A 13,069-nucleotide genomic window follows, 5' to 3' on the forward strand; every position below is an offset into this window, starting at 1 on the left:
GGAAGTTTTGTTTTCAGATTGGCCTTGTTAAAATCCCCAGCTACGATGAATGCAGCCTCAGGGTGTGTGGTTTCCAGTTTACAAAGAGTCCGATAAAGTTCGTTCAGGGCCATCGATGTGTCTGCTTGGGGGGGAATATATACGGCTGTGATATAATCGAAGAAATTCCCTTGGTAGATAATGCGGTTGACATTGATGTGAGGAATTCTAGATCGGTGTAACAGAATGACTTGAGTTCCTGTATGTTGTTATGATCACACCACGTCTCGTTAATCATAAGGCATACACCCCGCCCCTCTTCTTACAGAAAGATGTATGTTTCTGTCGGCGCGATGCGTGAAGAAACCAGCTGGCTGCACCGACTCCGTTAGCGTCACTTGAGTTAGCCATGTTTCCGTGAAGCAGAGAACGTTACAATCTCTGATGTCTCTCTGGAATGTAACCCTTGCTCGGATTTCATCAACCTTATTGTCAAGAGACTGGACATTGGCGAGTAGTATGCTAGGGAGTGGAGCGCGATGTGCCCGTCTCCGAAGCCTGACCAGGAGACCGCTACGTTTGCCCTTTTACGGCGTCGCATAGGGTCGCCGGCTGGGATCAGATCCATTGTATTGGGTGGAAGGCAAACACTGGATCCGTTTCGGGAAATCGTATTCCTGGTTGTAACGGGTGTGAGTTGACGTTGCTCTTATATTCAGTAGTTCCTCCCGACTGTATGTAATGAAACCTAAGATTACCTGGGGTACCAATGTAAGGAATACACATAAAAAAACAAAATACTGCATATTTTCCAAGGAACGCGAAGCGAGGCGGCCATCTCGGTCGGCGCCGGAATTCCAGCCGCGCCGAATTCCAGTCTGTGTCTGTGTCTGTGTGTGGGTGTGTGTGTGTGTGTGTGTGGTTTAGACGCTGGGTGATGAAGCGCTTGCTCACCGTCCGTGTTACGGTCCAATGCAGGGCTTCATGTGTGTGTACGTGTGCTAAACACTACTCACTCTTCACCTGCTCACACCTAGAATATACCCCCAACATACGTGTATACATGTGATTATGTTAGCAACTTTTTTCATTCATTAGCAGGAAACACTTTTCCTGTAGAACCCTGCTTCTTATAATACTTTTCTAAATGGGAGAGAGAGATACAGAGTGGATACAGAGATAAAGATGTAATTTCTTAATTTGAGCTAGTTTACTATAGCAGGAAAATACTCCTGCGGAACAGGAAATGTGAATTATTTTTGGATTATAATGAATGGAATTTTTTTTGTAGGGTTGATAATTTTTCTTCAGGGCAAATCAAGTCATTTCAAAGTGGAAATAACAAACTTCGGAATGGTTTTTAAACCTTGAATACACTACAGGTTTGCATTCTTGCTGTGCAGCAACAAAAGAGTGATCAAATTAAGATCTGTACTGAGAGAGAAAGATTTAAAGTGACATAAATAAATAAATATAAAATGTGGATGTCACGCTTTAAATTGCAGGGAAATCTGGGTGTAAAAATAAACTGCAGTTTCTTATATTTTTCCTCCTCCTCCTCCTCCTCCTCCCTCTCTCTCATATTTTTAGATCAAGGCATTTCTCGTTCAGAGAGCAGTGTGTGCCAGTCTGCCACAGGAGCACACGTGCAGGCTCTGGCACGTGCGCTAACACTCACATTGCTCAACGATGCAGGCGCTACTAGAGAGGAAAGATACAAGGACAGAGATGGAGAAAGGAGCAGAGACAAAAGATGAGGGAGGAAGAAGGAAAGAGGTGGAGGGAGAAAAAGGAGAGTTAATTAAAGAGAGATGGAAGAGAGGTGACTCAGAGAGAATCATAAACAACAGGACGGACAGAATGAAAGGAAAAGAAAGGAGAGTGATATTGAAGGAGAGAATGGTTGCAGACGGTTAATCAAAATATTAATATTCTCTTGGGGAGAGGAGAGGCGAGACATAGCAATGCAGTTACATTCAGTGTGTGCACTCACACACACACACACACACACACACACACACACACACACACACACACACACACACACAAATGCATACACCCACACTCATGCTTGATTGGAAGAGGGAGTTGTAATAGCAATTGACCCTCTCCTCTGGTCCACCTTCCTCTCCTCTCCTGCTGTCTCTCTGTTCAACTCTACAGGATGTGATTTCCTTTCCAAGACTCCCTGCAGCAAACTGCCAATCACAACTTAACGTGAGCAAACGTAACTTTTTATTGTTGCTTTATTTAATAAGGGAGTCATACTGAGACCAAGGTTTATTTTACAGATGAGCCCTGAATTACACTACTGTTCAAAAGTTTGGGGTCATTTAGAAATGTCCTTGTTTTTGAAAGAAAAGCACATTTTCTGTCCATTAAAATAACATCAAATTGATCAGAAATACAGTGTAGACAATGTTAATGTTGTAAATGACTAATGTAGCTGGAAACTGCAGATTTTTTATGGAATATCTACATAGGCYTAGAGGCCCATTATCAGCAACCATCACTCCTGTGTTCCTACGGCACGTTTTGTTAGCTAATCCAAGTTTYTCATTTTAAAAGGCTAATTGATCATTTGAAAACCCTTTTGCAATTATGTTAGCACAGCTGAAAACTGTTMTCCTGATTAAAGAAGCAATAAAACTGGCCTTCTTTAGACTAGTCGAGTATCTGGAGCATCAGCGTTTGTGGGTTAGATCACAGGCTCAAAATGGCCAGAAACAAAGACCTGTCTTCTAAAACTCGTCAGTCTATTCTAGTTCTGAGAAATGAAGGCTATTCCATGCGAGAAATTGCCAAGAAACTGAACATCTCGTACAACACTGTGAACTACTCCCTTCACAGAACAATGCAAACTGGCTGTAACCAGAATAGAAAGAGGAGTGGGAGGCCCCGGTGCACAACTGAGCAGGAGGACAAGTTCATTAGAGTGTCTAGTTTGAGAAACAGACACCTCACAAGTCCTCAACTGGAAGCTTCGTTAAATAGTACCCGCAAAACACCAGTCTCAACGTCAACAGTGAAGAGATGACTCCGGGATGCAAAGACAAGGACATTTCTAAGTGACCCAAAACTTTTGAACGGTAGTGTACATAAATTACAGAAAATACACAATATAAATACAAAATGTAAGTAGAAAGAAAAACATGGTCATAAAAAACAAACCCATTCATCAGTAATAAGGTCCTCAATCAGCTTTCTGAATTCCCCAAGAGGCACCACAACATAACATTTAAGAACATTTTGAAGATAGTTCTTGCACCATGTTTGCAGAACTAAAACCTGATTTGCCTAACTCAGTAGAGACCAAAGGAATTTCCAGAGTTAACCATCCCTGAGACCGGGTGTGGTAACTCGTATGTCTAAAGTTTAGTAATGATGTTTGGTACACTGGGACGTTTTGTAAAAGGGCTTTATAAARGAAAACATAGCAATGTATCAACCTACGTGACATCAAAGAGGATGCAGGGATGAGTACCAAAATTGTTACCCATAAAAAAAGCGCAATGCGCTATGATAAACTGCATCTAACGGCTTTAATGAAGTGGCAGCTGCGTTTATATATGACGTCACTATAGTCTAGGACCGATAGGAACGTTGACTGTATAGTCTGCTTTCTATTACTTAGCGAGAGGCAGGAACTAATTCAATAGAAGAAGCCCATTTTTATTCTCAACTTCTTAACTAACTTGTCAGTATCCTTTAAAAAAAATCTGCTTGTCATCTATTCAGATGCCCGGATATTGGACACGATCAATATGGACACCATCTAAAGTACATATGCTGAAATCATCAGTTATTTTTTATGTGCTCTAGAGAACAACATATACTTAGTTTTACCTGCGTTCAGTACTAATTTCAGGTCAATTAAGTGTATCTGTAATACAATTGCCACGTCTGCTCCCCTCCGGCGTTCGGCTTCGCCGGTTTACTAACAATCATTACGCGCACCTGCGCTTCATCATACCTGGACTCCATTACCTCTCTCATTCCCTTCCCGTAATCTGGCAGTCCCTTAGGTTCRTTCCCCAGGCAGTATTGTTTSTGTGTTTCATGTCAAGACGCTACCCTTATGTTGTATCGTTCCATGTTCTTGGTTGTGTTAAACTTACCACCTGCATCTGCTTCTCGACTCCCAGCGTCGACGTTACAACAATGAAGGCAGACTCTAGATCAGTTAGTGCCTGGTCAACCGTGGGGGAAGTAGCATACGAAGTAGTATCATCGGTATACAAGTGCAGGTTACAGTTTTTTACAGACAAGTCAATATTATTKATGTAAACAGTAAAAAGTGCAGTACCACAGAAAAGACCCCTGCTGAATACCTTTCGTAATATCCACGAAACCTGATTTAACACCATCAGTAGACACACATTGAGTTCTATTTGTGAGAAAAGAAATTCAACCAGTTACATGCAGCCTGGTCTAGACTAATTGAGGCAAGGCTATGAATTAGCAATGAGTGATCAACAGTATCGAAAGCCTTTGACAGGTCAATGAAGAGAGCTGCTCAATGTCACCTTTTATTCATACAGTTAACCACATCATTTATAAACTAGAGAGGCAGCAGATATAGTGCTATGACCTGGTCTAACTGATGTACATTTAGAATACATTTCAAAGATAAGAAATAGCTTAGCTAAGAATGAATTAAGCATTTTAATATTTTGGCTAGGCAAGAAAGTTTAGAAATAGGGCAATCATTATTTAGGGTCACCACCTTTGTGAAGAGGGAGTACATGGGCCTCCTTCCAAACAGGATAGTACCAGATATAATCATCAGGTTAAAATATGGGTTAATGATTCAGCAATCAGGGTGGCAGAGAGCTTATCAGCACATCACAGATCATATCTTTTTTTATGAAAACAAAGATTCACTAGAAGTTACCAGGTTAACCGTTAAGTCAGCTAGAGGTTGGCAGATTGACTGACCAGGGTCAATTAAACCACCGTTTCTCTTAAATAAAAASCCTGCCGAGATACAATTATGATTAAAAGCATCACTTATTCCACTCTTCTCAGTTACGATGCCAGAGTCAGACAGAACTTGCTTAGGCAGGGAAGAAGAGGAATGTGTATGSTTCAGTGCATTTACCAACATTTTGAAGGATCACCAGCAGAGTCAGAGATAGAGCTTAAAAAGTAGCTTGATTTAGCTTTCTTAATTGTCTGAAAGATTGCCAGTCCACTACAGAGTCAGTTTTCCTTGCTTTGGCCCAGGCCTGATTTCTAATCTGAATGAGCTCAGATAGCTCCGCAGAAAACCAAGGTMTAATTTAACCATGTTTTCAGAGAGAACCAGAATGTCAGGACACGAGTCCTGTACCCAAATGTCAATTGTGTCCATTTATGAAATCATACTTCGCACATTTAGGTGCATTAGCCTAAATCCCTATGAGATTTAATGTCAGAGGGTTTATTCAGCTCATTCCCATAAGAGCTAACAGCCATAGGGTCATCTGCAGCTATTTGTTGAGTGAGCCGAGACTTTGCCAAGGTCCCTAGCCAACCACATGAGAGCAGAGCAGACTGAGCATTTGACAGACCTCCCTCAAGCCGGTGGATGCAGGGGCTGGGGAGGGAACTGGGAGAGCAGTGCTGGCAGAGCTCAGTCCAAAGGAGTGCAGCTGCTGCAGTTACCACTGGTAACTCTAATGAATGTATCCTCTGCAGCAGAGGTAACTCTGGGTCTTKATTTCCTGTGGCGGTCCTCATGAGAGCCAGTTTCATCATAGCGCTTGATGGTTTTTGCAACTGCACTTTAAAAAACTTTCAAAGTTCTTGAAATCTTCCGCATTGACTGACCTTTATGTCTTAAAGTAATGATGGGCTGTAYTTTCTCTTTGCTTATTTGAGCTGTTCTTGCCATAACATGGACCTGGTCTTTTACCAAATAGAGCTATCTTCTAAATACCACCTCTACCTTGTCACAACACCACTGATTGGCTCAAACGCATTAACAAGGAAAGAAATTCAACAAATTAACTTTTAACAAGGCACACTTGTTAATTGAAATGCATTCCAGGTGACTACCTCATGAAGCTGGTTGAGAGAATGCTAAGCATGTACAATGATGARATCAAGGCAAAGGGTGGCTACTTTGACCAATCTCAAATATAGAATCTATTTTGATTTGAATGATTAAGTYRGTCCAAACTTTTGACTGGTACTGTAGGTCCGCCAGGCCGGGCCAGGTAGGGAAGTCCGGCTGGCCAGCCGGGTAGGTAGGTTCGGCTTGCCGGCCAAGTAGGTAGGTCCGGCTGGCCAGGTAGGTAGGTACGGCCTGCCCACCAGGTAGAGAGGTCTGGCCTGCCGGCCAGGTAGGTAGATCCATCCGTCCAGCCAATCAGATAGGTGCGGCCGACCGGTCAGATAGGTCCGGCCAGCTGTCCAGATTGGTCCTGATTCGGTCGGCAGGCCGGCCAGGTAGGTCCGGCCAGACATGTAGTTCCGGTAGGTAGGTCTGTTCCGCCGGCCGGCCAGCTAGATCGGTCCGGTTGTCAAGGGAGAGTTACGTCTGGAAAGCAAGCCAGGTAGGTCCGGCCGGCCGGTCAGCCAGGTCCGGTAGATTCGGCCTGCCATGCAGGTAGGTAGGTCTGGCCTGCTGGCCAGGTAGGTAGGTCCGGCTGGACGGCTAGATCGGTCCGGCTGTCAAAGTAGATCGGTCTGGCTGGCCATCCAGATTGGTCCGGCCAGGTAGGTATGTCCTGCCGGCCAGATAGTTGCCCAGAACAGAGCTGCACGTCTTGCTCTTCATTGTAATCAGAGACTATGCACTCTTGGCTAAGAGTTGAGGATAGACTGACTGCTTCACTTCTTGTTTTATAAAAAGCATTAATGTGTTGGGAATTCCAAATTGCTTGCATAGTCCACTTACACACAGCACTAACACACACACTTACCACACCAGACATGCAACAAGGTTTTTGTTTCAAAGTACCCAGGTCCAGAACAAATTCAAGGAAATGCACAGTATTATACAGAGCCATGAGTGCATGGATCTCCCTTCAATCTTATATYGCGCAAGTGAACAGCAAACCTGGTTTCAATAAACAAATAAAGRAACACCTCACGGCACAACGCCTCTCCCCCATGTGACCTTCTTGTTGTGATGGTGTACTGGAATGTACAGTTTGTGTAGCTGATAGATGTAAAGTCTTTTGTCTGTAATGTTATTTTCGTTATGTGTTGGAACACGTGGAGGCTCATCAGAGGAGGAAAGGGAGGACCATCCTCCTCAGTGAAATTTCATAAAAATAGTGAAACATTAAAAGAAGTTATCCTTTTAAGATAAAACTATACTAAATATATTCATATGTCACCAAATAATTGGTTAAAATGCACTGTTTTGATGAATGAAGGTCTACAGTAACTTCAACAGTGCTGTCAGAGCGAGAGAGAGAGCTCTATATTGTTGCAGTAAGCCTCTATACGGACCTCTTCTGGTTGATTGGCAGACTTCAGCTACATCCTCATTGGCCAGACCTGGTTATGAGTCATAGTCAGTTTCAGTTTTGGTATCAGTTTCACTATATAGTGTGGCGTATACTCCATAAAGCCAAATTTGTAAGGATTACGCAATGCAAATACACATTTAGCTAAATGGCCAAATTTGGCTGACATATTTATGCGCAGGGAAACCATTTGCATGGCTAATTGCGTTCTTGCTTTGCGCACTTACGTCAGGTACAGTATAAATGACGGTTAAACGTCATGATACCCAGGCTTCTCCCTTCACAGACAAAGCATCCAATGAGAAGACAGAGCCAGATGAGTGGTTACATCCCCAGTAGGAGAGCAGTGGTAATAACTTTATTATGAAAAAATACAGGATCCCTCTTTCCCCCCAGCAACGATACCCACACACACATTAACAAACCCACACACACATTAACAAACCCACACACACACAAATCCCTCTCTCTCTCTGGAAATGACTCCTAGCCTTCTTTTATCCTCACACTCTAATCACACACATACATACTTCTCTCTCCTTCATCCTTCCTTTCATTCATCATCGCTCTCTTTCTGTCTTTCTTCCCTATTGCTTTTTTGCATTGAACTTCCATTGGCTGTTACTATTATGGTAAACAGTATACCTTCTTACAACATAGAGAACCACTTCAGTACTATATATATACAGTTGAAGTCAGAAGTTTACATATACTTAYGATGGAGTCATTAAAACTGTTTTTTCAACCACTCCACAAATTTCTTGTTAACAAACTATAGTGTTGGCGAGTCGGTTAGGACATCTACTTTGCAAGACACAAGTCATTTTTCCAACAATTGTTTACAGACAGATTATTTCACTTATAATTCACTGTATCACAATTCAAGTGGGTCAGACGTTTACATACACTAAGTTGACTGTGCCTTTAAACAGCTTTGAAAATTCCAGAAAATTACGTGATGGCTTTAGAAGGTTCTGATAGGCTAATTGACATCATTTGAGTCAATTGGAGGTGTACCTGTGGATGTATTTCAAGTCCTACCTTCTAACTCAGTGCCTCTTTGCTTGACATCATGGGAAAATCCAAATAAATCAGTAAAAGACCTCAGAAAAAGAATTGTAGACCTCCACAAGTCTGGTTCATCCTTGGGAGCAATTTCCAAACGCCTGAAGGTACCACGTTCCTCTGCACAAACAATAGTACGCAAGTATAAACCCCATGGGACCACGCAGCCGCCATACCTCTCAGGAAGGAGACGTGTTCTGTCTCCTAGAGATGAACGTACTTTGGTGCGAAACGTGCAAATCAATCCCAGAACAACAGCAAAGGACCTTGTGAAGATGCTGGAGGAAACAGGTAACAAACAGTTAATCTATATCCACAGTAAAACAGTCCTATATCGACATAACCTGAAAGGCCGCTCAGCAAGGTAGAAGCCACTGCTCCAAAACTGCCATAAAAAAGCCAGACTACGGTTTGCAATGCAAATGGGGACAAAGATTGTACTTTTTGGAGAAATGTCCTCTGGTCTGATGAAACAAAAATAGAAACTGTTTGGCCATAATGACCATCGTTTGTGTTTGGAGGTAAAGGGGGATGCTTGCAAGCCGAAGAACACATCCCAACCGTCGAAGCACGGGGGTGGCAGCATCATGTTGTGGGGGGCTTTGCTGCAGAGGGACTGATGCACTTCACAAAATAGATGGCATCATGAGGTAGGAAAATTATGTGGATATATTGAAGCAACATCTCAAGACATCAGTCAGGAAGTTAAAGCTTGGTCGCAAATGGGTCTTCAAATGGACAATGACCCCAAGCATACTTCCAAAGTTGTGGCAAAATGGCTTAAGGACAACAAAGTCAAGGTATTGGAGTGGCCATCACAAAGCCCTGACCTCAATCCTATAGAAATTTGTGGGCAGAACTGAAAAAGTGTGTGCGAGCAAGGAGGCCAACAAACCTGACTCAGTTACACCAGCGCTGTCAGGAGGATTGGGCCAAAATTCACCAAACTTATTGTGGGAAGCTTGTGGAAGGCTACTCGAAACYTTTGACCCAAGTTAAACAATTTAYAGGCAATGCTACTAAATACTAATTGAGCGTATGTAAACTTCTGACCCATTGGGAATGTGATGAAAGAAATAAAAGCTGAAATAAATCATTCTCTCTACTATTATTCTGATATTTCACATTCTTAAAATAAAGTGGTGATCCTACCTGACCRAAAACAGMGCATTTTTACTAGGATTACAAGTCAGGAATTGTGAAAAACTGAGTTTAAATGTATTTGGCTAAGGTGTATGTAAACTTCCAACTTCAACTGTATATGGCGCAAGTCTGAAATCACACACTATTCCCTATGTCGGGCTCTGGCCAAAAGTTGTGTGTACTATGTAGGGAATATGGTGGCATTTGGGATCGAGCCTATGACTTACTACAGAGTTCAACAGCGGCATTTAATCATCTATCTTCTGTACTTCATTTTGTAAATAAAGTGTCCGTTCGTGGGCGTATCCACGTCCTGTTTCCGGTCTGTCAGGTCAGAGGTCAAGGGTCAGGAGGGAAGGTTAATTTGCATAGCGGACTCATGCGCTACAGTTGGCTACATTCCACCCAACACAAAKGACAATAACAAAACAAACAGATACATTTAAATAAATAAAATGACAATGTTAAAGACAGAGATCTTTGTCTAAGTGCCAACCTTTGGTTTAGATACAACAGTCATTTATCAGTTCTGTCTCGATCTCGTTCTYCACCGGCCACTAGTCTCCAAATAGGGATTAGTTATAATGTATTATATATTTGTACATATTGTGTATGTACATAGACATGCTATGTACATATTATGACATAACATGTTCAGTAGGTTAATAAAACATATCGTAAAATTTCAAGACATGTCAGTATATTTCAGTTAAGTCTACATCAGATAAATAAACTGTGTTACTTACTTATAACATTTTATAACTATGTTATAACTGGAGGATGAGAGACTATTCCCATTAATAAAATATATCACGGCATAGCCTAAAATATATCTCTAGTACATATAGTACATACCATATATGAAGTATATTTATAATATAGTGTTTCACCATTCATATCTGAGTAACATCAGGGTCAGAGCTGGACAAAGGTCCAAAGGAAGATTCAGTAACTAAGAACCAATCATGTTAACCTGAGGCCTCAACTAAACATTTACCCTTTAAGTACACTTCAAAAAGTACCCTTCAGCAAATACACTTCCCAAAGTACACTTGAGTTCCCTTACCCTCCCTCTATCATAGCTCTTTATCACATTACTTTAGGTGTGCAAAAGTTTGTTCCATTTAGCTACCGTTATCTGGAGAAAAAAATATATCTAAAAAAAATAAAGAGAAAATGAAGCGTCTGGTAGTTTCTCCCGGTAGAAATGAGAGCACAGCGTTGGCAGCTACAACTGACAGTCAGGTTACCTCCAGCTGGACACTTGTGAAGGTCACTCACTCCAGAACCAGTAGGCACCACTAAATGATCGATATCTTCATTATTATCATTATTAATATGAACATTCCATAAGGTCTTAATAACATACAGGTTTCATATATAGTGTTTCTGTACATGACTTTAGTTATTATTAGAGTTCAGTCTATAGGTAGCTATGTAGGCACATACGCACTAGTCCAGGGGTTGCCATGGAAACAGCACAGCCAGGTGTGGTGTGCCATCATTTGACAGGAAATGTCCATTAAGAAAGAGGAAGAGGCGTGGCTAATCGTTAACCCCCTCCCCCTTTGAATCTGTCAATTTGAAGGTTCCAGAGCCCCTCTGATTGGGGCAGGTAAAGCAGGGGGGTTAGAGGCTAAACCAGGCTAGCTAATCTACTTTCTCCTTTATAGACCCAAAGAGTGGCAGGCTAACGTTCAGAGTCGGTCCATATTAGGAAGCTAACAGAAGAGTAATTAGATGAGTTTGTTGTTTTCTAGTTTGGGGTTTCAGAGTAATTCCTGCTGAGGGGAGCTGAGAATGACTGCATAGACATAATAGTTGGAAAAGGGCAGGGAGGGGCGACAGCCCAAACTCGCCAAATAATATATTTCTATACAAATGTATATATTCCGAATACATATGCAAATGTATGTCACACATTAAAATACATTTACAAATGAATAAAAAATACATTATTTGGCAAATGTTTTAAATTTCACATGTATCCTAAGCTGCATCCCAAAAAGATATTTTAAATGCATTTTTTTCCCCGTATGGGAGATGGGAGTAGTGGTGAGTTCAGAAGACCACTAGGGGCGGAGGTGGGGAGAGGTGCGTTTTTGGGGAAAGGGGGGGTCCTTGGTCAACCCCCTATTTGTGGCGGTGGGTGAGGTGAAGTGCTGCCCTGGAAGGTGCCTGTAGCAMTGTGGAGGGTTAGGACCCCAGAGGGCTGCCCTGGAAYGTGCCTGTAGCAGTGTGGAGGGTTAGGACCCCAGAGGGCTGCCCTGGAAAGTGCCTGTAGCAGTGTGGAGGGTTAGGACCCCAGAGGGCTGCCCTGGAAAGTGCCTGTAGCAGTGTGGAGGGTTAGGACCCCAGAGGGCTGCCCTGGAAAGTGTCTGTACAATGTAAACCCCAAGGCATTTTTAACTTAAATCAATGAAATGTCACTTTTACTTCAAATGTTTATGTGGTACTGACGCAAAACTAAATGAGAGGTCACATCAACTCTTTTAAGTTATGATAACAAATCAAATTTTTCCCCCAGCATGCTCTACTGCAGACAGACCTTTTCAAATCGTTTTTCATATTTGTTTTTGCATGTACATTGAGTGATTGATTAATCTTATGCTACACAAAGATACATTTAAACAAATCTAAACTAATCCAATCATTTACTTTACTTTTTGGCACCCATTACTGAAATGGTTGTTCCAGTTTAAATCGTTTCTAACCCTGGCAGTCATTATAAATGCAGGTTGCGGGTAAATTAAAATGTCAACTMTTTTACACATCACTTTGCAAGCCAGCCTAATGTGATTTGCAGGTAGGGATGGCAAAAATTGSGTACGTTGTGCAGAAATCCTTCAACCAGGATTTTTTTGAAAATCAAGTAATTTTGGGAAAGCTTCCAGAAGTTTGCAACCCTATTTGCAGGCCTGATGTGGCCTGTAAACCATGAYTTTCAMGCCACTGTATTAGGGTAACACTAGSCCTCAAAATAAGGCCTTATGAGATAAGTAATATAGACTATAATTATAATGATAACATTTACCTTGGAATTCAATTGGTGAAGGTCACAGGACAAATATAAAAGGAATGAATTCAACAACCATGTCACTAACAAATACAGTCATGGTAACTCTACAATTCACTCAAAAAGGCAAGGCACACTGGGAAATTCTATTGGAGGCATGGCTTAGAGGTTCCTGTAAGTCACTCTGGATAAGAGCATCTGCCAAATGACTAAAATGTATATATTAAGTGCAATGAGTTTCCTCAAAAGTTTTGAGTAATGACAGCACATTGGGGCTTACAGTGTAGCAGTGTGGAGGGTTAGGACCCCAGAGGGCTGGCCTGGAAGGAGCCTGTAGGGGTGTGGAGGGTTAGGACCCCAGAGGGCTTGCCTGGAAGGAGCCTGTAGCGGTGTGGAGGGTTAGGAC

At 42.0% G+C, this 13,069-nt stretch overlaps 1 protein-coding gene across 1 annotated transcript in view; it reads left to right on the forward strand.

Annotated features, from left to right (window-relative positions):
- LOC111978192 (glutamate dehydrogenase, mitochondrial) overlaps positions 1–13,069 on the forward strand; it is a 346,877-nt gene that overhangs the window by 185,537 nt on the left and 148,271 nt on the right. The gene's annotated exons all lie outside the window — the stretch shown is intronic.

Source organism: Salvelinus sp. IW2-2015, linkage group LG18 (genome assembly GCF_002910315.2).
Source record: "Salvelinus sp. IW2-2015 linkage group LG18, ASM291031v2, whole genome shotgun sequence".
In the NCBI taxonomy this organism is placed as follows: domain Eukaryota; kingdom Metazoa; phylum Chordata; class Actinopteri; order Salmoniformes; family Salmonidae; genus Salvelinus; species Salvelinus sp. IW2-2015.